This window comes from Sinocyclocheilus anshuiensis, unplaced genomic scaffold (genome assembly GCF_001515605.1).
Source record: "Sinocyclocheilus anshuiensis isolate Anshui unplaced genomic scaffold, SAMN03320099.WGS_v1.1 scaffold278, whole genome shotgun sequence".
Lineage (NCBI taxonomy): Eukaryota > Metazoa > Chordata > Actinopteri > Cypriniformes > Cyprinidae > Sinocyclocheilus > Sinocyclocheilus anshuiensis.
The window spans coordinates 2,304,908-2,309,707 of record NW_015546072.1 but is presented as its reverse complement, the minus strand read 5'-3'; the positions used below and the strand labels follow the sequence as shown (position 1 = coordinate 2,309,707).

The following is a 4,800-nucleotide window of genomic DNA, read 5'->3' as shown; positions in this document are numbered from 1 at the left end:
CAGGAAGTGGTTGTAATACCAAGTTCTTAGACATTGTTCAAATAAGTACAAGCTAGAAAGAGAAGGAATAAATCAAGAGAGAATTTTTTTATTTATTTTTTTTTTATACGATCGAGCGGTCTTTGCAATGTGGTCATCAAAGGTTACACCAAGATTTCTGACCGAAGTTGATGGGGTAATTGTAGAAGAAACTAGCTGGATGGAGAAATCATACTGTAGAGTTACCTTTACCTAAATTAATTACTTCAGACTTATGTGCCTCTAAAAGCTTGAGTTCTGCAAGTGAATGTCGCTTTATTGTGCCATCACAAAGAGACACAAAATCACTTTCACAGACTTTTAAAGTAAATGTTCCCTCCTGGTGGAATGACCTGCCCAACTCAATCTGAGCAGCTCAACAAACACTCATGCAACATTATTTATAGGCTAAGTCATAAAGTTTCATAAACATATATACTCTTAATTAGGCTTTTTTTTAATATACATGAACTGTTCCCTCCTGGTGGAATGACCTGCCCAATTCGAGCAACTGAGTCCTTAGCCATCTTCAAGAAATGACTAACACATCTCTTCCATCTATATTTGACCCTCTAACTCTAGCACTCTCTATTCTAATTCTATTCTTTATATAAAAAAAATGTTTTTTAAACTTGCCCCTTTTAGACTCTATTTATTTACTAACTGCTTGTTTTCTTTAAAAAAACAAAACAAAAAACAACTAACACTAGCTTCTCTAATCTTTTTGTATTCTATTTGTTTTCTTTTTATTTATTATACAATTAACAAAAGCAAAAAAAGGCCTCTAACACTAGCTTGCTCTATTTTTTTATTCTATCTGTTTTCTTTTTATTTATTATATAGTTAAAAAAAAAAACTTGCTACGTGTACTGCGTTAAGCTAACTCAGACTTGTTATAGCACTGGCATATCATTGCTCTTTTGTTGATTTTGATTGCTTCCATTGTCCTCATTTGTAAGTCACTTTGGATAAAAGCGTCTGCTAAATGACTAAATGTAAATGTACTGTACATAGCTTTGTCATGCAGTTTCAAAAATTACAGATTGTTACTGTATATTGTCTATCCCAATAAATAAAATAATATTTGTTCATTTTGATCTTATTTTCCGCCATAGCATGGTTATTGATTTCTGATTATGGCTGAAAACAGATATTTAAATTTAGATATTTTGCGTATATGAATGAAAAATAAAACACTGTTAATTTTAAAGTTAATTTAAGCATCACAACATTATAATGTACAGTATAAAAAATGGATATTCAGGTTTTTAATTTACGAAAGATTATGTTCAGCCGTGTTTTACTAGATTAACTTTAATGTTGCTGCTAACTAATGCTCACTTAATATAAAAATAGGGAAATTAATTAAATATCCAATAACCCAATACTCATAAATTAAAATAATCTATTTAATACTGTCTGATAACCAATATATTGTACCAATACTAATACTGATTGCGTATATTTCTGAGTAATTTACTGAATGTAAAATAAGTGGTATAGTTTAATTTCAGCAATGTTGTTTATGTCTCATTGGCCTTCACAAAAACATTGTTTATGTAAAATATTATATATATTATATATTTCACAGACACTACAGTTCTATTATGAACTTTTGAACTGTGGTGTATATATATTTTATATAATATGTAAAATATTATAATCTAAGTAGTTTGCAAATAGATATCGACACAGGCCATTAAAGAACCCTTAAACCCTTTGTAACTTTTAAAAGCAGGAAAGGGAGTTGTTTTCAGCCAAGTGCTGAGGTGTATGATTAAAAAATGACCTCATCATCCAGATTTACCAGGAACTGCTGAAGATGAGATGAGAGGAGAAGGTGGGAAACAGTGAAAGGCAAATGTGAAGGAGTGTGACTACAGCTCTAGCCCAGCCAAATAGGAAGGAAATGAAGAGGAGGCTGGAAGATTAAAAAGGGAGGCCATGATAAGAACCAGAGGGATAGAGAGGTGACCGAGGGAAGGGAGGGGAAAGAAGAGGAGGTTTAACAGCTGAATGCACACTCAGAGGGGTTAGAGGCACCCAGACTGCGGTCAGCTCTGCTCTGAATGGCGGCAGGAACAATGGGCCTTCTCATGGAGCCTGTCTGCTCTGCTCTGTGGTGGGCAAACCATTCAACTGCCTGCTGCCTTGGCCCTCTTATTCTCTTTGGGAAAGTGTGAGGGGAGTTTATGAGTAGGGAGTCGGGTGCACTGTGACCAGCAGCTGCTGCTCCCTCATTAGCATGCGCACCTGCTCCCTGAGGCCTTTCTGGAAGGCTGACACAGGCCCTCATAACTGCACACAGCAATGTCTTGTCTGGGTTAAATCAACCTAATTTTTCTGTATTGAAGAAAATAATCTTTTCTTTTTTTTTAAGTTTCGGATACAAGAGCATGATAAACTAACCAAATACATAACTTCCTCTCTAGTCCAAAAAACATTTATTGCAACCAAGCTGTAAAAGACTTGGAGAAAAATAACAATATCATGAGAAAACTATTAAGATATGTCCATATAAGTTCATTCTGCTGTTCCTGGCTGTTTGGCACCTGCTGCTCTGCATTTCCTTCTGAGAGAAGTTAGAAATGAAAGAAGTTAGAAAGTTTATTTTAACAATGTCCCTGATCATTTTAATCTGACTTTCAGCAGCACATTCAGCACACGCCGAATCTGTCATTTTGCAAAGAGACTGTATTGGAAGGATGGGGACGTCAAACGTAATCAGATTCCAAAAATTAAGTACTTGTTAATGGATTACATTACATTGTAAAATGCTTCTAATTATATTACAGTTACTTATTTATAGATTACATGGTTACATTCATACGTTATTTTATTCTAAAATATTCTCTTGAAAACCTCTCAAGATTTTAAGTAAATATTTCAATAATTTAACAACACATTTGCATGTTTACGGTAAACTGATATCAGTTAATGGTCATGCTGACATGCAGGTCAACAAGTAAAATATTTCTGTTTATAATGTTCAAGTATTGTTTTTATTTTAAAAGTATTTACTTTTTAAGTTTACATTTTTATGATTTCTTTTTAAATGCTTTTCATTAACTCACAAACCCCAAACTACAGTTTTTTTTATTTTTATTTTTGATAATCCGTCTAATTTAGATGTACAGTATGTCACAGTACGGAAGAAAGGATTTGTTGCTGCTTACATTTCAGCGCAACTTTAAAGTCATAGCAGCAAAAAACAGACTATTTAATACTCAGGGTCAAGCGGAAATCAAAAATATGCAAGTTGCTGGTGCAAAACAATTAATAAATGGACCCCAGTCAAGGGAATTAAACAATAAAAATGTACGCTATGACCCTTTAAATAGAAATGGATTTGAATTCATAAGCATTTCTGGCTGTTCCACAGGCTGGAAACCTTCTCTTCTATGGAATTCTTTTACAATGTCAAGATCGATGACACTTTCAGAACTTCAGAGTTTGTTGTTGTGCTAGTGATGCATACGATGTTTGTGTTGTTTGTGTAATAATCACAAAAACCTAAACGAACCTCCAGAAATGTGCCGGACTGGCCATAGGACAACGGGAGGAAAGGTAGCATTGTGGGCAGCAGTGCAGTTCCCACCGTGCACTTAATGGTTTTGTCGTGCCTGGTTCTCAGTCCCCTGTGTTTTCTTTTCTTGGTTGAAGTTATTGGCCATCCTAATCCTGGGAGAGACACAGTAAAAACATCCAACCCACTGAGGGGGGCCCTGTTTGGATCAGAAAACAGTGCGCTGGGAATGTGTTGAGATATTCCGTCTGCCCCCCGATGCCAAAAACATGGCTTCGGTATTCCAGAGGCTCTGGATGGCTTTAGCTTTTTGCAAAAGGTTTTTTCAGCATAGTCATGTCAAGGGAGGGCCCCTTTTGTGTCGCCGAGTAAAATCGGCAAAAGATTACTTTCAAGCCAACCCAGAAAAAACCTGTTATGAAGTCTGTATGGCTCTTTTACAGAGTTTTTGCTGTGCCGTCTCTGTATTCCCAAGGTCCTGATTGATGCTGCGGAGACTCTGTACTTTAGAAGAATAGCAGGCATTGAGGTGGAGGAAGACAACTTTGAAGTCCTGATAATGTTAGGCCTGGGTTCAAAGACCCTTGTATAGACACAGCCTTGTCTTTGGAGTGAATGAATTCAGATTCATTCAGAAAGGCTGAGGTGCTCGTTTTTCTCCTAAGAGCCGCTGATGGATGGCTGACTTTCATAAATCCGTTTGAAACAGGATTACACCTGTGAAGCACAACCTCAATCTGTGAGAAAACCTTAAACATTTAAAAAAGCACCACCAATTCTCACTATTAACTAGTTGCTTATTAGCATGCCTATTATTAACATATTGGCTGTTTATTAGTACTAATAAAGCACATATGATCATATTCTACATCCCTAATCTTACCCAATACCTAAACTTAACAACCACCTTACTTACTATTAATAAGCAGCAAATTAGAAGTTTACTGAAGCAAAAGTCATAGTTATTGGTTTGTTAATAGTGAGAATTGGACCTTAAAATAAAGTGCGACCGCACAATCTTTTTACATTTTGTATTTCTTTGCTGTGTATGTCTGGATTTCTCAGGCATACATTATATGTTAGTATGCATGATATTAAAATTCTGGCCAATACAGGTAAGGTGATAATGAAATTTTATGTCTGATAATGATAACTTATAATGATAATTATCTAAATAATTTAAAAATAAAATACTAAAAACTAACATCAGTCATTGCAGAAATAGTGCAGAGCCAGAGCCAGCAAAGTTATACGTA

At 35.3% G+C, this 4,800-nt stretch overlaps 1 protein-coding gene across 2 annotated transcripts in view; it reads left to right on the top strand.

The window, feature by feature from the left end:
- LOC107699763 (neurogenic locus notch homolog protein 1-like) overlaps window positions 1–4,800 on the top strand; it is a 51,726-nt gene that overhangs the window by 13,795 nt on the left and 33,131 nt on the right. The window lies entirely within an intron of this gene.